This window comes from Lathyrus oleraceus, chromosome 6 (assembly GCF_024323335.1).
Source record: "Lathyrus oleraceus cultivar Zhongwan6 chromosome 6, CAAS_Psat_ZW6_1.0, whole genome shotgun sequence".
NCBI lineage: Eukaryota > Viridiplantae > Streptophyta > Magnoliopsida > Fabales > Fabaceae > Lathyrus > Lathyrus oleraceus.
The window spans coordinates 273,057,354-273,080,976 of record NC_066584.1 but is presented as its reverse complement, the minus strand read 5'-3'; positions in this window follow the sequence as shown (position 1 = coordinate 273,080,976).

Below are 23,623 nucleotides of genomic sequence, written 5' to 3'. Positions count from 1 at the left end.
AAATTGCCCAACAGTTAGCTTCAAACTCCCATGCACCTGGCACACTTCCTAGTGGGACAATCGTTAATCCCCGTGATCAAAATCACATTAAAGCTGTGGTCACTAGAAAAGGAAAGGCTAAGGAACCACAAGTTGACGAACAGGTTGAAGAAGAGGGATTGTTGGAAGTTGACTTGGAGATTAGAGAAGAGCCAAAACAAACTGAAGAAGTGGTAGTCAAGCCGACAAGCCAGCAAGAGAAACAAAAACCAAAGGTCATTCTTCCTTTTCCGACAAGAACAAAGAAGAAAGATCTCCATGAGAAAAAATTTGAGAAATTCTTAGAATTATTCAAGAAGCTCGAGATCAACATACCTTTTGCTGAAGCTCTGGAACAGATGCCAATCTACGCCAAATTCATGAAAGACATCATATCAAAGAAAAGGTCGATCGACAGCGAGCCAGTCATGCTAACTGAAACCTGTAGTGCTATTTTGCAGGGCCTAAAAATTCCGATGAAGAAAAAAGATAGAGGTGCAGTAACTATTCCTTGTAGCATTGGAGATAGATCCTTCAAAAAGGCACTGATCAATTTGGGAGCAAGTGTGAGTCTAATGCCTCTCTCAATTTACAAAAAACTTGAGTTAGGGGAGGTGCAGGATACTCGCATGACACTGCAATTTGCGGATCATTCTATGAAGAGACCCTATGGTATAGCAACAGATGTTTTGGTAAAGATTGATAAATTTGTATTCCCGGTGGATTTTGTGATACTCGAGATGCCGGAAGATGAGGAGATTCCTCTCATACTGGGAAGACCTTTCCTGGAAACTGGAAGATGCATGATAGATATTGAGGAAGGAACCATAACCCTCAAAGTTTATGATGAAAAGCTCAAAATTGATGTGAGGGATACTATGAAATTCAAGGAAGACGAAGGGGCAAGTAAAAGTATTGAAATGTTAGGTACAGTTTTTGCTCAATCTATGCAGATTACAACACCCAGGCTTCCTTTGGAAAGAGTTTTGAGTTCATCTATTGTTGAGGATACTGAAGGAATTGATGAGAAAGAATCCGAAGTGGTAGCAATGTTAAAAGAATAACCGCCTTGGGTTCGTTCCCGACCGCAACGGTGGGAGAAGCTTCGACCTGAAACATCTTCAGAATTAAAATAGGTTATCAAAAAGGGGATCAAGTTGAAACAATTACCAGAACATCTTAAATATGTTTTTCTTGACGATGAGGAAAAATTTCCAGCAATCATCAATTCAGGTTTGAGAGAGACCCAAAAAGGAGAGCTAATCAAAGTCCTAAAGAAATACAAGGGTGCTATTGGGTGGGCGATGGACGATTTGAAAGGAATCAGCCCGACAATGTGTATGCACAAGATTTTGATGGAGGATGATCAGAAACCGGTCGTCCAACCTCAAAGAAGATTGAATCCTGCTATGAAAGAAGTTGTTCGCAAGGAGGTTGTGAAACTTTTAGATGCGGGGTTAATTTACCCAATATCTGACAGTTCGTGGGTGAGCCCAGTTCATGTGGTTCCAAAGAAGGGAGGGACAACTGTGATAAAAAATGAGAAGAATGAGTTGATCCCCACCCGTACTGTTACAGGATGGAGAGTTTTCATAGACTATAGAAGACTAAACACTGCTACAAGGAAGAATCATTTTCCTTTACCTTTTATCGATCAGATTTGGAAAGATTGGCAGGTCATGATTTCTACTGTTTTCTGGATGGGTACTCAGGGTACAACCAAATTGCGGTGGCACCTGAGGATCAAGAAAAAACAGCATTCACATGCCCATACGGAATCTTTGCTTATAGAAGAATGCCATTTGGTTTATGCAACGCACCCGCAACATTTCAGAGGTGTATGACATCCATATTTTCCTATATGCTTGAAAAGCAAATGGAAGTGTTTATGGATGATTTTTCGGTATTTGGATCTTCTTTTGAAAATTGTTTGTATAATCTGTCACTTGTGCTGGAAAGGTGTCAACAAACCAATCTAATTCTGAATTGGGAAAAGTGTCACTTCATGGTGAGAAAAGGGATAGTACTAGGTCATAAAATTTCCCATCAGGGGATAGAAGTTGACAAGGCAAAAGTGGAAGTGATCGCCAATCTACCTCACCCTGTGAACGAGAAAGGTATACAGAGTTTCTTAGGACATGCAGGATTCTATCGTAGGTTCATCAAAGATTTCTCCAAGATCGCAAAACCATTGACTAGCCTGCTTGTGAAGGATACTCCGTTTCTGTTTGACAAAAAGTGCAACGAAGCCTTCGAGACTCTGAAAAATAAATTGGTGTTTGCTCCTATCGTGATCTCTCCTGACTGGTCTCTACCCTTTGAGATAATGTGCGATGCGAGTGATATAGCAGTAGGGGCAGTCTTGGGGCAAAGAAAAGACAAACGCCTTCACGTCATCTACTATGCTAGCCATGTGTTGAATCCAGCCCAGATGAATTATGCAACCACAAAGAAGGAGTTACTGGTGGTGGTTTATGCCTTTGACAAATTTCGGCAATACTTGTTGGGAACAAAGGTAATTGTTTATACTTACCATGCTGCATTTAAATATCTTTTTTCTAAACAGGACTCGAAGCCAAGGCTGCTCAGATGGATCTTGCTGTTGCAAGAATTTGACCTTGAAATTCGAGACAAAAAGGGGTGTGAAAACACCATTGCTGACCATCTGTCCCAATGTCTCCGATTGAAGTGACGGAAGAAGAACATCCCATAAAGGACGAGTTTATAGATGAAAGAATCCTCGCGGTGGTGGGTGTTCCTTGGTTTGCAGACTATGCAAACTACCTGGTAGGTGGTATAATTCCTGATGACTTTGATTATAACAAAAAGAAAAAATTTCTTCATGATTGCAGGTTTTATTTGTGGGACGAACCATTCTTGTATAAGAAAGGGGTAGACAGACTAATTCGCCGATGTGTCCCTGAGGAAGAACAAAATGAAGTCTTAAAGGCTTGTCATGACTCCGATTATGGGGGACACTTTAGTGGAGACAGGACAGCCGCAAAGGTCCTCCAATCCGGGTTGTACTGGCCCACATTGTTTAAGGATGCCCAAGTCGTGGTGAAGGAATGTGACAGATGCCAACGGACAGGAAATATCTCTAGAAAGAATCAGATGCCTCAAAAGGGCATGCTTGAAGTGGAATTATTTGATGTTTGGGGAATAAACTTTATGGGACCATTTCCACCCTCATTTGGAAAAAGTTATATTCTGGTGGTTGTGGACTACGTCTCCAAATGGGTGGAAGCCGTAACTCTCCCCTCTAATGACGCTAGAGCAGTGGTAAGCTTCCTTAAACAAAATATGTTCTCCAGGTTTGGTGTGCCTCGAGCACTTATCAGTGATGAAGGAACACATTTCTTGAATAAGCTCATGGAGAACTTATTAAAGAAATATAATGTGAAGCACAAGATTGCCACACCATATCATCCCCAAACGAGTCGGCAAGTTGAAAGTGTCTAATCGGCAAATTAAAAAGATCTTGGAAAAAACAGTCAGTGCTTCACGGAAAGATTGGGCAATCAAATTGGATGACGCGCTATGGGCGTACCGAACCGCTTTCAAAACACCAATTGGCATGTCTCTGTATCAGCTGATTTATGGTAAGGCTTGTCATCTTCCTTTGGAATTAGAGCACAAAGCCTTTTGGGCATCCAAGTTCTTAAATTGTGATCTTGCAAAAGCCGGTGAATCCCGAATTCTTCAACTTCACGAGTTAGAAGAATTTCGTAATCAGGCATATGAGAATGCAAAGATGTATAAGGAGCAAACACGGAAGTGGCATGATCAGAGAATCATCAGGAAATATTTCTGGGAAGGACAACTGGTATTGTTGTTCAATTCGCGGCTCAAGTTGTTTCCTGGGAAATTAAAGTCCAGATGGTCCGGGCCATTTGTCGTGCATAAGGTTTTTCCACACGGAGCAATAGAGATTAAGAACCAAGACAATGGAGATATATTCAAGGTGAATGGCCAGCGGCTGAAGCCATATTACAGAGGCCAACAACCGGGTTTGATTGACCATATGCGCCTCCCCTAATGAGGTGGGCAACCGTCGAGCCATGCGACGTTAAACGAAGCACTTCGTGGGAGGCAACCCACGTGTTCGATTGCTAACTTATTTTTTTTATTTTTTTTCGTTTCTTTTCTGTATGGGTGTGAAATGTTGTTGCAGGTAAGGAGAAAGGATACCATAATCATAATCACGTCGCAGTGACAGGATGCCAGACCAAAGAAGCATTTCCGAATTCAGAAAATGTGAAAAACAGGGGCATCCACACGGCCACCCGTGTGCTGACACACGGCCGTGCTAATTAAAACAGAAAATTAACACGGGCGCCCGTGTGCTGACACACGGCCGTGTTAATTAAAACAGTGAGTTAACACGGGCACCCGTGTGCTGACACACGGCCATGTTAATTAAAACAGAAAATTAACACGGGTGCCCGTGTGCAGGAACACGGCCGTGTTGCTTGTAACGGGTAAAATTTTCAAAATTTTTGATTTTGGGTATTTTAACTAATGGGCCCCACTTGCTACTATCTCTATTCCTCACCACTCATTCTCACTTTTTCTGATTTTGGCAACCTCTCTCTCCCACTTCCTCCATTGTTAACCTAGCCTCCATCAAGCTAAGCTTCAATTTTCTCCTAGCTCCACTCACTTTCACATCCACTCACCTTCACAAAAAGTGTTCCCCTCGCCGTCCTCTACACAGTGACGGTTGCAGTTTTCACTAACCTTTTCGTTGGATTTTGAGAAATTTTTGTCAGGTACTTTATGCCTCCAAAGCGTGCAAGCAAGGAGAAGGAGGTAGCCACGTCTTCTCGACCAAAGCAACGGGTTAGACGCTCTACAAACAATCATGGCATTTTGTTTGACCAACCGGAGCATCAAGAAAGCTATTACAGGTAAAACTGGGTATAACCCCAGCTCGGGAAAGGCTTCTGGAATTCACAACCCGTGCTTTAGGTATGCACAAAAAGGGTTAGCATACACCCTGTTCGGACGAGGTGATAGTACTGGGGTTGCGGCAAAGAGAGAATTATATTTCCTGTATTGCATGGCTCACAATGAGCGAATCAATGCAGCGACTTTCGCCGCCAATCATCTGAAATAGGTTGGCCATGCAACTACTGGGGATATTTCTGTAGGTGGTATGATCACGCAGATTGCGGGCCACTTCGGGTATGATCAACTGCTGATGGAAGAGACTGTAGTAATGGGCAAGAATAGGATTGACATGCACATGCTAGTCAATCAACAAATGATTGTCATCAGGCCGACTCATTACGCTCTGATGATTCACAATGTGGAAGTGCTCGCACTACCGGCACCTGGGTCCATTAGCATTGCCAATGCTGTTAATTGGTTGTACACAGGTTCAGCCCAAGCGGGAGGGGAAAATACACAGTTTGACCATGACCTTTCAGGTGAGGACATGGAAGAAGACGAGAGGCAAGCTACTCACGGTATGCCACCCCCACATGATTCGAGCCTACCGGGTGAAGGCTCCTCTTTTATGTCTCAGAATCAGTGGGGTTGGATCCAGACGGAGATGGGAACTCTCCGCACCGAGCAGACCAGGAAAGGTGCGGAACTTGATAGACAGAGTGTGGAACTGTTCAGGCAAGGGACAGTCATGGATGATATGCAGGCCATGATGCAACGTCTGATGTTGCATTTCCCGCACGATCCTCCGCCTCCTCCTCAACAGTGAGCACTGTAAGTCCCCTTCGTGTTTGAATTTAAACATTAAGGTCAATGTTTAGTTCAAGTGTGGGGGGGTTTTTCTCCTTTCATGTTTTATTTTCTTTCAATTTGTTTTGTTTTTTGTTATGTTATCATTATATTACTAGGTTTGTTTGTTTTGTTTATTTTCTGTTCTTTTGGACCTACTGTGTGTACAGGGTGATGAGAAACGGTTGGACGAGCCCGGGATCAATGGTAGTGGATGAATGACACTCCTCAAACTTAGGCTGATAAGGCATCCCGGAAGTTGATGCAACCTTGAGAAAAGAAGTCGGACACATTTTGGGGACACCGGACCAAGAAAGCGGTATGGAAAGACCAAGTCAGGAAAGAACCACATAACACGAAGAGATTTCAGAGCTTGCAAGCTAACCAACATGGTGAGATCACAAAAAGCCAAACACGAAATATCAACATGAGAGTTCAGCCAGGTATGACTTTATCACTCTGATTTTGCGTATGTCCTGTTGACACGTCACAGCATGACAACACACACTGAGGCAAGTTGTTTGTTTAGCCAGGGCCTTTTTTGCCATCCCTATATGTATGCTTCCCTTCGTAAACCTCGTTGAGCCTTAGCCATTTTATTCATTGTAAACCCCATGTTAATGTTTAAGCATTATTCATCATGAACCCCCTGTTAACTTTTAATCATCCATTCCCTTTTGTGTCATAACTCGGTATGATTGTGTGAATTGCAAGATGTGCAATAAAACTAAGTTTGGGGTGGAAATCTTGAAAGAGAAGGCAAGTGCATAAGATGAGATCATACAAAAAGAAAATAGTATGTAGTTTCTTTAAAAGAAAAAAAAAAGAAAAAAAAGAAAAGAAAAACAAAAGAGAAAAATGCACTTGCCGAGACCTTAGATTCTAACAGAGATAAAATGCTCGGAAAATTTGAGTAGAAAAAGAATCAAAAGAGTGAAATTAACCCCCAGAGTATATGTGATGCACAGAAGAAAAAAAAGAGAAAGAAAAATCACACAACATGACTACCGAGTTCAAAACCCTTTGTTATCCAATTTTTTTTTTGTTTATCCCACCGTACCCAAGCCCCGTTACAACCTAAAAAGACCTCAAAAAGTGTGTGGAATCTGTGTGGTAGTGACATTAGAATGTATTCAAAGTTAAGAGTTGGTATTGCATATTGTGCTGTGAGTGTACACACCTAACCCTGAGAGATATTGTGAGTGTGTGAAAAGCTTGCAGGTGAAGAGGTTTCTGATGTGGAAATGTGGTAAACTGCCTGAATCGGAGAGACCTGAAACTCGATTGGAAAGGAAGAACACAAATGGTGAAAGACTAGGTTGCATTGTGGAAAGCGAATTCGGGGGTGACCTTTGTTTGGACTCAATACATCACTTGAGGACAAGCAATGAGACAAGTTTGGGGTTGTGATCGGTCACCATTTCCATTGAATTCCCGCCGCTAATCCGACATATTTTCATCACCTTGGTAAGATTTATGTTTGTTTTTAGTTGAATTTGAGTCAATTAGCATGTTTTGTTGGTTTGGTATTGCGTTGCATTCGATTACGAGTTTATGTCAAAAAGATCTCGTTTATGCTTCGTTTGGTAGTGTTATTGTTACAGGTTTAAAAAGCAAGAATGGTGAAGTTCTGGACACTCTGAAGGACAAAAATATGAGAAAACAACAGGTCAACACGGGCACCCGTGTGCCACAACACTGCCCGTGTTGTTGATCAAGCAGAGCAGAGAGGGAGCAGAAAACAGGGATCAACACGGCCACCCGTGTGCCACCACACGACCGTGTTGATTAAAACAGTGCATTAACACGGGCACCCGTGTGTAGGGACACGGCCCGTGTTGTTGCCACTGTAACTTATGCTGAAAATAATTAATGTTGAAGAACAACACGGCCACCTGTGTGCCACCACACGGCCGTGTTGATTGAACGCAGCTTGGAAAACCTAATTTTTGCTGTGTAAACCGATTCTGCTCATTAAGGGTAATTTGGACCTTTAGCTTGGAAGAGAGTCATCTGAAACTATAAGAAGGCTTGGAAGAGAAAGAAGAAGACACCTTTTGACAGACAAACGAAAGCATTGCATTGGAGAAGATAGCGAATACGACGGATTTGAAGACGGCGAGATTCAAGGGTATCAACCATTGAAGATCAAACTCTCCTAATTCTTTGTAATGTCTAATCTTTACTTTATGAGTTCTTTAAGTACTATGAGAGGCTAAACCCCTTGATGTTAGGGGGGTGGTCCTGATGTTATCCAATGTTATGAATTTGAACCTATGATTTCTTGATTACTATGTTACGTATTTCAATTCAATTGTGTGATGTTATTATGCTTTTGTATCGGACAAATACAAATTGATCTATGACTTCCAATAACAGGATTGTGATTGGTAGGGTTTTCACACAATTGGGTTTATGAATGCATCATCTAGGACTAGTAACTTTCGTAAATCACCATAAACCTTGATATTTTGTATGATTAAAACCAATGATTAATTGAATGGACATTTGAGTGAGAATTGGTAGTTTAATAGTTTCTTCCTTAAGGACTTAAGTAAGAACATACCAGAGGTTAGGTGATTGAATGTTTCATATGTATTAAAGAAATCGGGACTGAATTCATAACCGGTTAACTCAACCACTCACCCTAGCATCTTTTATCTTAATCAATTATTTCTACTATTTTTGTGTTTACGATTATAAATTCCAAAACAACCAAACCATTATCTTTTTGTTCTGGTAGAATCGAATTAAAATAAGTAATTCCTACGCAATCCTTGAGATCGATACTTGGAAATAAAACTCCTTATTACTACATCGGTAAAAATAGTACACTTGCTAGTTTTCCGATCAATAGCCAACCCCGAACATATATGCTTTTACCACAATGTCTATGATCTTTCCCCAACCTAGGGCTTCTCCGTTCTTCACCACCTCCATGGCCTGTTTGTAAGAAGAAATGGACAACTTCTTCTCTTTCTCAGCACAGATGGCCTTCTCCACCTTGACGGTTTCAACTGCCTGACTCGGTGTTTCACATTTTTCATCGTCCATTTCCACCTCCGTCATTCTCTGAGTTATTTCCCTCACCATTACACACCCATTTGTAGCGACAGCCACACAACAATTATCACCACCAGGGAAAGCTCCACTCTTCATCAAATGCCTCTGGACCACAGTCATTGGAATTTTTAACTGATCCCCATTCGTTTCCTCCATTTTTCTCTTGTCCTTTGACATCACGTTCACCCCCACAGGACCATGCATTGGCATAGGGTTAGCATTAACATCCGGTTTCGGTGCAAAATTGATGGCTTTAGAATCCACCAAATCTTGGACAGCATGCTTAAAAGCTCTACAACCCTCAATGTTATGTCCGGGTGCCCCAGAATGGAACTCGCACCTGGCGTTCTCATCGTAATTTGCAGGCCTCCGATGCAGTTCTGCAGGAACCAATATCCTCGACTTAACTAACCCAAGATCCCTCAACCTCTTGAACAGAAAGGTATAAGTCGCGGGTGGCTTATCAAACTGACGATCCGTCGTCCCCTTCTTCACTGGGCACCCAACTTTCTATGCTTTCTGTTGAGGTGGCGGTTGTTGCTGTTGTGCAGGTGGCTTACCAACAGGAGTGGTTACAGTGGCAGCATAAGGGTGGTAACGATCCCTACCATGTTCCTTCCTGGCATGCACACCACTTGATTCAACCTCCTTCTTGTGCTGACCACTGCTAGAGGGCTTCTTCACTCCGGACGACTGAGCCTTTCCCTGAGTTTTCTCCATTATCAGCCAATTCTCAATCCTCTCCACCCTCTCAGAAATTGCTTTCTGCCCCAAGGCGAGCCCTTGTACGACATGGAACAACTCCCTCATCATCTCTTTCAATTCGAGAATGTCGGTGTTGGGTGGATCCATCAGCTTGGATTTATTGAGTCTGGCAGGATATCTGAGCGGAAGAATGATTCGGTGTGCGTGAGCAGTGATTCTTCTGTCAACCAAACAGGTTAGATACTGGCACCTACAAAACAGCAAACAGGTTAATATGACTCACACATGCAATGTCATGTCTATCCGTATGAGGAAGATTCTGTCCTTTGATTCTGGCTTCATCGAGACGGATAATAATTTGACAATAACATTCTGACGTCCGGATGTCTCTCAACCAGGATCTCAATCCAAGATGGACCCTGAGTACGGATAGACATGAGTTAAATGTGGATGAATGCAAAATGGGAATGATGCAGACGCATGAGTGCAAGTCACTGTGCATCCTCCAAGTCATCTGAGTATCAATTGTACTGGACCGGTCTCTGAACTGATTTCAATCATCTGAGGAAACAAGTAACCCTAAATCCAACTTGGGGAGTTCCGAAATAAGCAGAATCGGGGGATATATCACTATCATCATAGGAAATCCATTGAACGGATGACAACCAGATCCTCTGAACGAGTACCCTTGGATTCAACCCGGGGATCCGAAATAAACGGAACCCGCTGATAGATATCACGGACAGAACTCCGGCGTCTCAGCAATAAAGACCCATATATCCATCTGAACCACAGTCACCATCAGTACCTACAAATGACTCAATCCCTCCCCACTCACGGGTGTCATCTAGGCCAGGGTAAGGTCAAGAGAAACGCAGGATAAACAATCCTTTCAAGAATATCATCATATGCACACCAGATGTATGCAACGATAATACCCCATCAGAATCTGAATTGCTCGTGATATCATGTTCCGCTAAGTGGCGTCATACCACCCGCTTCCCATGAATCACTCTACTCCTAGGTGTCCTAAAGTTCACTCATAGCCTGGTTATTTGGGCCTTTTACCTCTTGTAACTCCCACCCCACAGAGAAACAGATACACAGCCAGCACAATGATAATATGATGCATGCAAACACATATGCACATATATACAATCACATCATAATAATCATGAATGCAATAAATAAAGCAGCAAAAGCAACCACAACCATCCTAGAGAGCGCTAGGATTGACTCGCTTAGGGAAGATGGACCAACGAGAGGTCAACTTCTCTTCGTGGTCCCCAGCAGAGTCGCCAGTTGTCGCATTACGCGAAAAACCGGCGGGAAAAGACACAGAGCCGCCACCATGCGTTATTTATCCCAAAGGTGGGAAAGGAAACGCTCGAAGTAAACCTGGAAAGGAAATGGTCTTACGACCAGAGATTGTAAGGATCGGGAGTCGGTTATGCGAAGGGAAGGTATTAGCACCCCTACGTATCCGTCGTACTCGACGGGATCCACGCTCAGAAAGAATAGAAGAAAGGTTGCTAGATAACTGCTCAAAACTGCACAAACACAAACTGGAAACGGAATGCCAATCGCCGGGCTTACATCCAACTCCACAAAAGAAATGCAAATAGGAATCCGAATGCCAATCGCTGGACTTACATCAGACTCCAAACAAACAAACACTCATGGGAAACCGACTGCCAATCGCTGGACTTACGTCAGACTCCAAGCACACACACAAGAAGAAGGAGGGTCTCGATTGCAACTAGGGCAAGAGAAAAGGATGGTCTCAATCGCAACGGCGGAGAGAGAAAAGGATCAGAGTTAGTTGTTAGTCAAACTCGACAAGACATCGCATCTTGTGCCCACGTATCTCATCTGGACATGAGAATCAGAGTTGTCGTAGTTCGGCTAAACTATTTCTACTTGTTTTGTGTTTTTTTAAGTGAACGACGTTACTACGCAATCTACCGGATGCTCGACCTTTGGAGACTTACTCACCTGTAGTAGAAGGAGTTAACGTGTCCTTAAGAGGGGATAATGTTTGTTTGTGTTTTAAGAAAGCTCACGCAAGAAAGGAAGTCCTAGACGAAGGAACCGTGCTACCTTAATTGACATGCAAACGAGACTATGCGAAGTCTAGCAATCCTATGGGGATACACCAGGCAAGTCTCAAGAGAGACCAAAAACGGGAAATGGAATGCCAATCGTTGGGCTTACATCCAACTCCAAAAACAGATGGGAAACAGAAAGCCAATCGCTGGTCTTACATCTGACTCCTCAAGCAAACAGACATGTTAAGCAGACAAGCAATCAACAACACACGCTATATGCAAACAAGCGGCTCATACAAGGCTAGGCTTTAGTCGAGGGGTCATATCAACCTCGACAGACAAGCCAACTGGAAGGGGTGTCTGAGGCTCTTAACCACTGACATTGATCGTCGGGGTGAGCAGATGAAAGGTAATGAGGATAAGACCTCATAGCTCTTAACCCGGGCCTGGGTGAGCTTTAATCAATGAAAACGTGGGAGTCCAGAATATGGGACTCTACTCCACTTGACTGACTCTATATACAAGGATCTTGGGTGTTTATTCAAATGCATCAGCACGTAGTGCGAGCAAGATGAAAGACTCAACTGAATAGCAGGGGATGGATTGCACATCCCTTCTATCTGCCAATGCCTCTTCACTTAGGAGGTCTTTGAAGTACATGGCACAAATATAAACAACCACAAGCATTGCCTCTTAAAGAGGGCTTCAGACAGGTGCCTGCCAAACATAAACGTCAGGTCTTCCAGACTACATGGAGAATAGAATGGTTACCTAAGTGGTATGCCAACCACAAGCAAAGCAAAGCAACTCAAAGCGGATAAAGTACCTATAAGAAAAGCTAAACGATCAGTAATATGTTCAGACAAACAACCAACAGTCAACAGTGTTACAACTCAATATGCACACAAGTCAAGCTTCATGACTCAAGAATTCAAGTGATTCCACCACATTCCATGAACCTACAACAAAAAAGGATTAGTGCACAAAGTTGCATCTCATGAAGTGAGATTACATCAATCATTAGGATTAGAAGCTTGAACCTGAAATACAAAGCTTAAAAGGTGAGTACAAACCACTAGCACCAAGGCTAGGGTCAAAGGTGGAGTAAAAAGTCAAAACAGAAGCTAATATTCAACATGCAGCACATTTATTCAATCAAGAACATGTCCTAAAAAGGACCAAGTCAAAAGCATTGAGCAAGGCCATGTAATGAGCAAGATAAGGCAAGACACACAGAAGGTGCATACAATTGGTCATCAAGAATCAAAATTCCCCATTAAAACAGAAATGACTCAAACAATTCTAGAAATTTTTATGAGCATACAACATGTCCAACATAATCATCATGCCAAAAATTGTAAACAGAGAAGCTCAATTGATATGGAAATGAAAATGAATAAGATCAACATCAAATTGTGTGACACACATTGTCACACCCTAAGTTCATGTGTCCCAAACAGAGAAGAAAAATGCTAAAAATTCCAAACAAAATCTCAAACATCCTACAACATGTTAGGAAGCAGCATATAAAATTTCATGGCAATTGGACAAGAATTGAGCATTTCACACCAATTTGAATGAGGCATGGTCCATTTGTGTACATGTTCAAAGAATCAATCACATTTAAAATTCCAGAAGTGGTAAAATCATAAAATCACAACCAAAAAAAGTAGACATCTCAAGGATCATGTAGAAAAAAATTGGGAATTATTTGGATCATCAAACTATTTTTTATGAAAACATGAAAAAAATAAAATGAATTAGGAAAATATGGAAATGGCATCAGGCGGATTCGAACAGGCGTGGCTCAAAATGCACCGTTCCATTTATTGATGTGGCAAGCCACATCACTCGGTCAAGCTTGCGTGGAGCAGTCAACGGAATCTGAGCCAATGGATGTGCCAACAGGTTACACGCAAGCGCCATCGAGGAAGGAATTAAAACAAAACAGAAGCAAAACTCAAGGATCGAACGCGGGATCATGATGTAAACAGAGTTCAAACAGTAACTTGGAGACTCTGAACCAGACTAAGCCCTAACACTGTAGCACACGGCGGCCAGCGGTGGAAACCACCGTCTTCTTCATGAAGACGGTGGATGAACAGTATCCTCATACAAATTTTTTAGCAGAAACACATAAAAATTATATCAAATGAAAGGTCTCAACACGCAGGTTCCAAATCCACTATTATTTTGGCTTAATTCCTCATAAACAAAGCAAATCGATGAAGAACATTTTTGAACACAAACTTTCATCTCAACATAACTCTATGAATACTCAACCAAATTGCATGAAATTTAGATTAGAATGTTCAGCAATCAAAACTCTACAACATTATGCACACAAAATCATGAATTAAAAGACTCGAAAATCACACCTCTTGAAGCTCCAACAATGGCAGTAGTGGATTTTGGTGCCTAGCAATGTGTAGATCTCTTCTATCAACCTTGTTATCACTTCTGAAGCATGAATCAACTCTTGGAAAGGCTTGGATCTAGCTCAAAGGTCAATTTCCATCTTCATGTTCTTGAGCTTCATGTGCCTAATTCTTCACCAAATTCTGCAAATCAGAGCTTGATCTGTACTAAATGATGATCAGAGAACATAAATATGCAAGAAAAATCAAGTATTATGTGGAGAAATTTTGAATTATGGTGGAGAGAAATTTTGGAGGGAAAGTTTGAATCTAGATCTAGAATGATGAATCCTGAAAATTCTGTTAGGATTATCCTTTTATATGCTGTGTTAATCCATTTGCTAATTAGAATTAAGCATGGTTAATGAAATTTTAGTGAGAAATAAGGTGTAGTGAAAAATTGCAATTTTCACCTCATGCATGGCAATCCCACGTGAACAGTACACATGCACCATGCAATTACACTCAAAATCATATTATGAACATGTTGGAATGGTTAAAAAACTCATATGATGCACCAAATTCAAATTCATGATTTTCCCTCCAAAATGAGCATGAATGAGCAAATGGTCATGTGATGAAATTTCATGCAATGTGATGAATGATTTGGAAAATACATGTGATGAGAAGAAATATGCAAAAAGAGGCACTCATTTTGGAGTTTTAGATCAAAAGTTATGGCTTGTTGAAGTTCCATACACACTTGGCAATGATTTGATCATATCTCCTCAACCATTCATCAGAAGCTCATGATCTTGGACTTTTTGGAAATGGGAGAGAAAGATCTTCAACTTACATGTTGGACAAAATTATATTTTAAGCTTCTTTGATGTTGGAAAGTCAAGTTGAAGTTGGTCCAAAAACTTGCCATTTTTGGAAACTTGAAATTACAGGTCACTTTCCATTTTTGGAAACTTTTGATCTGGCTTCAAAACCTTCAAGGTAGATGTTTGACATGATGAATAAACCTCTTTTGGTCATGAATGAAGTGTCTCAAACCATTCCTCCACCTCCCAGCCCTCAGTTGACTTTCAGTTGACTTTTATGGGGCCTAGATGACCTGAAACTGCACTGTGGACTTTGAGCCTTCAACACTTGGTCAAGTTGCTTCAAAATGAACCTTGGTTCACATAAGCTCTCTAGAACAACCATAGGGATTTTATCTCAAGGAAAAACCTTGCTCTTTTGCACTGAGGAATTCTCCTGATGCCAGTCTTGACTGATAAGATACAATGTACTATGCAATGTTAATGTAATGTTAATGTAATGTCAATGTCTTAAAAATGAAAAATGCATGAATGAGGGGTGCAAATTTGAGGTGCTACAATGATTCACAAAATTCATACAAGTCATGGTGATCAAGAAAAATTAAAGTATCAACCAAAGAAAGTCATTTGAAACCCTAAAATAATCCTAAAAAGGTACCAACATTATACAAGCATAAATATGTGAAAAATAAATCAGTTCTGGAGTTTCTCTTCACCTTCATAAAATAGACAAAATTATGAAGACATAGAAAAAAGAGTGCCTTAAAAAGGCTTAAGGATCATCAAGTTATGAGCCTTTGAAGTTATGAAAGCAACATAAATAAATAGGCAAAAAAAACAATGAATAAAAATGGGTCTGGGACAAGGGGTATTCAAACCCCAGACATCACACACAAAGCCTTAACATGCACGCTCTAACCGTTGAGGCGGTGATACATCCAATAAACAAAACACAAACACTTAATTATATAATAAAATAACTTCAGAAATTCAAAAATGGCGCCAACTCATCTTCTTCAACCTCACGACCTTGTCTCAATTTCTTTTCAATTTTCTTATCAAACTTTCAACAACCATAACTCTCTCAATTTTTCATGAAATTAAAAATAGTAAGAACCTAAATTGCTCTATTTTTTGCAAATAATCTAATGGGATCATTATCGTATCCTAAAACTCAATGTACAAAGTGTGCCAAGGGAAAAAACAGAACTGCATTTTTAACTTTCTAACAATAAAATTTCAATGTATGAACATGGTACAATGCATACAATAGCAAACATACAACAAACACATTATATACTATATTTTTAATTCAATAAATATTAAAAAATGATGCATGGGCAAGAGTTTTCAAGTGTAAGTGCACTTACCTATTGGAGAAAGTCCAATGCTTCTTCTTAGCTACTACAAATATAAGATAGAGATTCTACCAGCCTTGTTGATCCTTGAGGATAGTGTTTGAATAGTGAGAATGGCCAGAAACAACTTGTATTACCTCACACGAATGTATTTACAAAATGAAGAAGTGAAATGGTGAATGATAAAATAGATGATACATAACTTGTTCAAGTGATTAAACAAGCTCTAAATGGTGTCTAGATATGATTTGTGGTGTTTGTTTGGAAGATATATGTGGGAAATAAGTTTGGTTAGAGAACTTGCAAAAATAGTGTGTTTTTGAAAATTCTAATGGAATGGGAGTTTGTTGAAGTGTTGAGGGGTAATTGTTTTGTGTTTTGAGGCTTAAGGGATCCCTCTATTTATAGGAAAAGAGTGGGGATTGGAACTAGTTAGAAACAAAAGTTGTGAAGTTATGATTTTGGTTGAGAATGAATGAGAAGTTTGCATGAAATGTGGAATTTCAAAGAGTTTGTCATGCTTTTCTATCCTCTACAAGGTTTCTTCTAATCACTTAAGATTGTTTGTGATCTTTAGGGACAAGTTTCAAGGGTGAAATAGTGAGTTGTTGACATAAAGCTTTCTTTATCAAAGTAGTAATGTGACCTTTTGCAAATTCATCCATAAATGGTATAATGTAATGGACAAAACCTCAATTCCTCGTGTAATGCACTTAGGATTCATGTAAATATCTGATTATGGAGATATTTATACACAAAAAGACCTGTAATTAAGAGATTTGCATATTTTAAATGGTTTTCCTCCAAGAATTCATCATGAACATGACTTGAATTCAAGTTTGGAACCCTAACTTCCCATTTTCAAAACTCATAGCTCATGCATGGGAAAAAATGTACTAGTACTTCTTGGAAAGCTCCAGGCATGCTCTACAACTTTCATGGTTTTAGTTTTTTCTGAATCAAAGTGGATCATAATTAAAACTGGCTCTAACGTTTGTTACTTTTTAGGGATCAAAGCTAACTTGAAAATTTTCTAAGTGTTTCAACTTGAGACACCAACTTCATGGCCTCATAACTCAAAATCCTTGCACTTTTAGGGAATCAACCCTCTAATACAAAGTTGAAGTATGGAGTAAGAGATTTCATTTGTGATTTAGATCAAAGATATTGTTTGCTTGGATGTGAAGTTATGGCTTTGGGAAGTTTGCCACTTTTGACATGAAACTTGGATACTTAGTGAAATTTTCAACTTCTTCAACATTTCCCTTTTGGCAAGTAACCTCAATTCTCTTGATTTTTCTTGATAAAATTCATCAATTAAACATATATTCATTAAATTTAACTTGAAAAGTTTATATTTGATCATAAATCTCAAAAGTCAAAGGTTTGACTTTGTAGTGCATTGGTTGTGTATCAGATGAATTTAAATTTATTGATCTTCAATGAATTAAAACTCTTGAGCCAATTGAATATCATGTATGTGCTATAAGGATGTAAGTTAGTGTTTTGAGTCATGTCTCAAGGCTTGAGATCATGTCTTAATCAAAATTCTTAGATGAAATTGAATATTACTGAGAAACCCTAATTGGTGAGCCAGATGAAAGTGAAGCTTGATGCATTTGTGATTAGGCCACAATACACTTATTTGTTTATGGAGAGAGATCTCTTGAGTGTATGAGAACTTGATTTATTGATGATCAATCCAAAACTTTGACTGATCAATCCTTTGAGCTCTTTGAGGGAAACCCAAATTCGCAGATGAAACAAATCGGGCATATCTTGATGTTGAGGTTAGCTATGCATGAATGATGTCTAGGATGCAAATGATTATGAAATATAGGGGTAAAATTTGGGGTTTGACACTTCTAAGTATTAAATTTCTTTGAATCATTCATACAAAAAGCATAAAAATTTCAAAAAGGATTTGAATGGCAAAAGCATAGCTCATCATGATATATCTTATTATTATTGCAAAAAGGGTCATACCATTGAAAAGTGAAAACTTAGGAATATGTTAGTTCCTAAAGGAGTCTCTCAATGGTTTCCTAAATGAAACCTTGATTTCACTCACTTCCAAGGACCCAATGAAAATTGGGTACCTATTTCCTTTGTTTAACTCTACAGGTTGAATGTCTTGAATCTACCGAAAAGATGTGGTACCTTGATAGTGGATGTTCAAGGCATATGATGCATGACATATCGCTTTTCATTAATTTTGTGCCAAAGAAAAATGGATTTGTCACTTATGGAGATAACAACGAAGGAGTTATTCTTGGAAAAGATAGTGTAGGTAATTCCTCATCTACTATTATCTTTGATGTAAGACTTGTTAATGGTCTTAAACACAACCTTCTTAGCATTAGCCAACTTTGTGACAGGGGTTTTAAAGTCACTTTCACTAATACTTGTTGTTTATTTTAGCATAATGAGAAGAAGGATTATGTGTGTAACACCCCAAAATTTGCCCTCCTCATTCATGCATTCATTTTTAGGTCATTTAACATTTCATATTGCATTTCATCATGTCAATCAGAATCAGATCCAAGAAACTTTATTTAAAAATTAAAAAAAAACAAAAAAAATAAAATAAAATAAATAAATAAATAAAATAAAATATAACAGAAAAAAAATTGGACTTGGGTCTCTCTCATTTGAGCCCACAAAGCCATGAAATTCAGTCTATAAATACCAAGGCTTCACTTGAGAAAAAGGAAGGGAAGCAAAATACTCTGAGGTTTCCTTGGAACAAAACCCTGGACAATACCTGGAGAGAAACCTGACAGAGAACTCAGAGCAGCCTCCAAACCCTGAAGGGAACTCAACTGCACAGAATCACCTCTGCCTCACATAAACCCTAAAGATTGTTTTGTAAACCTCACGGGTGCAACTCAATTTCAATCAAGCTCTCCAATCAGGTTTGCCCTTATTCCCATTACCTTTATGCTCTTAATTTGGATCATCTGAATGTATGAGGTATGATGGATGAATTTCATTAGGTTTTTTCCCACGGGTTTTAAATGTATATGAATGTATAAATAATGCCTTGAATGTTTAATCCTTATCGTGTTTCACTAACCCTTTTGTTGAGTTTTTGTGAAGGCTCACATGACTTTTGCAGGGATAGCTCGCTGGATATTCCACTTTGCTCGTGGGATACCATTTGGGAGATTTATTCTGATTGCCTTGTTGGCTCATTTACTTTATGCATGTTTGTTTTGTATATGTTCGTATCCCCATAGGTAGCGCGGTTCCTTCGTCGAGGACTGCCCTTTTGCCCTTGAGCATCCCCTAAACCCTAAAACCCAAAGCAACACGTTAACTCCTTCTACTACAGGCGAGTAAGTCTCCAAAGGTCGAGCATCCGGTAGATTGCGTAGTAACGTCGTTCGTCCAAAACCCAATCCATAACCCCGTAGTTAGCCGAACTACGGCTTGCTCTGATTCTCATTCCAGATGAGATACGTAGGCATAAGACGCGATGTCTTAGCGAGCACAATTACCCTTAACCCCTAGGTAGCCGAGCTACAAAGACTCTGATTCTCATATTCAGATGAGATACGTATGCAGTGGATGCGACATCCGTGCGAGTCATTTTCTTTTGACCCTTTTTTTTAGTAAATAACACATTAGATAAACCCACACCCTCTAGACAAGAACTACAAGAATCAATCCCGTAGAGTACTACGGATGCGTAGGGGTGTTAATACCTTCCCTTCGCATAATCGACTCCCGAACCCAAGATTTGGTTGCGAGACCCTGTCTTGTCCTTTCCTTTTTCCAGGTTTACTTCGAGCGTTTCCTTTCCCTCCTTTGGGATAAATAACGCACGGTGGCGGCTCTCCTGTCTTTCTTCGCCGGTTATTTTTTTCGCATTCCATTTTTCAGGTTGCGATAGCTGGCGACTCTGTTGGGGACCCGGTTTCCCTAAGCGAGTCCCTCCTAGCTTTTGTAGGTTGTTTGTTTATTGGGTGTTTATTCTTTTGTACAATTATTTATCTTTCAGCATTTACCTGCTTTATTGCATTGTGTACATATGACTGCCGTATCTGCTGGTTCTGTTTGTGAGATGAGTTCCATACCCGGACTCGAGTGCAATTAAGATAGGAGAATGGCATAGTCTTGTTGACTTGTGTGGAGTTATTCCTTAGAAAGTTGACTTGCAAGCCCATTCACTTGGTGGAGGTCATGTTGGGATCAATAATGTCACACAAGTAAGTTGTGGTTAGACATTACTTTTTCCAATATAGACCTTAGAAGCCAAGGACCTTAGTTTACCAAACCCATTTTGGCCTATTCGTAGGATGTAGTGCGAAAGTCGTTCAAGTGTAAGATTTGATACGATTGTTACGCGATAATACACTCATAAGAGTCTCTCTTGAGAATATATTTGGAATACGAGTAGTCGTTCCTCCGATAATATCCGAAAGATGGGAGTATGACTATGGGAACCTTTTGTAGAACATGTTTGGCAGGTTTAAACTTTAGTACACTCCCTTTGGGTGGTTCTTAACCTAAACTCCATGCTCGTGACTTACAACAAACCCTTGATTCATGGTCGATCCGTTCAGGTATCCTTAATATCAATGAAACTTGGGTGTTGATAAGGTGTAAACCATAATCCACCAAAAATGGATGGTTGATATTAAGGATAACATGATCCATCCCATGACCTTTGTTTGGTGTGCTTTGCTTGATCCTCTTAATTTCTCTCCAGGCAGTGCAACCTGACAGATGTTCAAGCGGATCCAGTAATTTTGATTGACATGTCATTGCATTGCATAACATCATCTGCATATTTGCATCCAACATCTCATGCTTATTCATTTACAGGGTATTCCCTTTTTAAGGGGGGCCTTAAAATTGAATAAGCAGTGCATCGCATACCATGCATACTAACCCTTGTTTGTTTTGCAGGTGTCACCGCAATGTCTAATGTTTGTTCTCCGTTTCAGGCAGTTATTGGTCCCAAGCGAGTTCACAGGTACCCGACAAAGGAAAACCGTCCACGACTAGCAATGGACCAGATACAGAAAGAACGGGCTGATATGCGTGAAAGGATGGATCAGTTCATGACATGACTGGTATGGCAGAAGGCTAGGTGAAGCTGAAGGAATTGGTTGAGAAACCGAGGCCCGATCCAGAGGTGGAAATACCAAGTGCTGAGGGGAACGCTGATAACCCTGTGAACACTGGAAACACGGGTAACGCAAATGTTGATGGAAACCCGGGTAACGTTGGCAACACGGGAAATGTTGGGAATGGTATTGGCGGAAGGTACAATGTGAATCAAGGGATTCGGATTAACGGGCGCCCCGTTACTGAAGATTGTCAGTATGATCAATTTTCTTTGCACGACGAGGCCCTCGAGACCACTCGCCGTATGGATGAGCTTGCTGAGAAGCTCAAATCTTTGGAGTCTCAAAATTCCTTAGGTTTTGATGTCACCAATCTTGGTCTGGTTCAGGGAGTAAGGATCCCTCACAAGTTCAAACCCCCTACTTTTGAGAAATACAACAGGGCTTCTTGCCCACGCACTCATCTCCAATCTTATCTGGGAAGGTTGGGAGCTCACATTGAAGATGAAAAGCTGTGGATGTACTATTTTGAAGACAGTCTAACTGGAGCTTCTCGTGAATGGTATTCTCATTTGTCTCGCACTACCATCAAGAGCTGGAAAGACTTGGCAGAGGCTTTTGTCAAGAAATATCAATACAACTTGGACATGGCTCCAAATCGGACCTTGTTGCAAGGAATGTCTCATACTGCCAAGGAAACTTTTAGAGAATATGCTCAGCGTTGGAGACAGATTGCTGCGTCCGTCCAACCCCCTATGTCTGAAAGGGAGATGGCGGACATGTTCATGAACACTCTTCAAGGCAATTATATCGAGAGATTGGCTGCTTGCCCGTCAATCAGCTTTGCAGAGATAGTGATTGCTGGAGAAAGGATCGAGAGTCTGTTGAAGATGGGCCGAATTCAAGACAACAGTGCTTCCAACTCATCAGTTCCCAAGAAACCGTTTGCTGGTAACGGTCAGCGAAAAAGAGAAGGTGAGACGAGCATTGTATATGCCGGCAGAGGCAGGGCCAGAGGACACCCTGATTATTATCAAGATCAAGTGGCCGCAATCACTATTCCAACACCTGTTCCGCAACCGCAATATCATCCGCAACAGCAACCCAGGTACAATAACCAACAACAAAGAGGTAATTCGGGTCAGCAGAGACCCTATCAACAACGTCCAAGGCAGGCGGACCGGGTCATTGAGCCAATCCCAATGCCTTATTTTGTATTACTTCCCAAGCTGATTGACATGAATCTGGTTACGTTGAGAACTCTGGCCCCACCGGTCGATCCCAACAATCTGCCTAGAGGTTATGATGTCAACGCCAGATGTGCTTTTCACTCCAACGCACCTGGCCATACTACAGATAATTGCAAGGCTCTCCAGCTAAAGGTACAAGATTTAAGAGATGCCCAGGCCATCAATTTTTCTCTGGTGCCTAATGTTATCCAAAACCCGATGCCAGCTCACGGTGGGCAGAGGATTAATATTGTTGATAGTGGGGAAACTTTGAATTTGGTTTCTGATGTGACTAAAGTGAAGACTTCGCTATCGGTGGTCAAAGACCGACTCTTGAAAGGACGGATTTTCCCGGGCTGTGGGGAAGAATGCAGAAATTGTCAAGACACCGAGAACGGTGTGATAGTTTGAGAAGGGGTATTCAGCAACTGATAGATGAAGGTTGTCTTCAGTTCGATCAGACTCGTCCAGTGAAGAATGATGTGTCGACAGTAACGTTTTATTTCACTCCTGAAGAAATATATGTTCCCGAGAGACCCGCTCCGATGACAATATATTTCCCAGAAAGTCCAGCACCAATTTACTCTGACAACCCTCAACCGACTTTGATTGGTCCGGTCACCATCACGGTACCAGGACCTGTTCCGTATGAGAAAGACAGTGCTATCCCGTGGCACTATGGGGCTGATATCTACTGCCAGGGGCAGAAAGTTAACGAAGAAGACATTGACATTGATAGCTCCGTTGTAGACAATGTTGGAGGAATTGATTGGCTTCACTCGCAGTGGACGCCTATTTGCACCATCAACATTGCGCACAAATGCTGAAGCTGAGGCAGCTGCCAAGGCTAAAGGAAAACAGGTATCCACCGAAGAGGTTACTACCAAGGAAGCTCCTCCTAAGACCGCATTCGAGAAGGAAGTGGATGAGTTTATGAGGATTATCAAGAAAAGTGACTACAAGGTAGTCGACCAGCTAAATCAGACACCCTCAAAGATCTCCATTCTCTCACTATTGATGTGCTCTGAGGCACACAGAACAGCCTTGTTGAAAGTACTGAATATGGCCTATGTTCCACCAGAGATAACGGTTAACCAGCTAGAGTTGGTAGTTTCGAATGTACACACTAGCCATGCGCTAGGTTTCACCGATTATGACCTGACGTCTGAGGGCAGGAATCACAACAAAGCCTTGCATATCACAA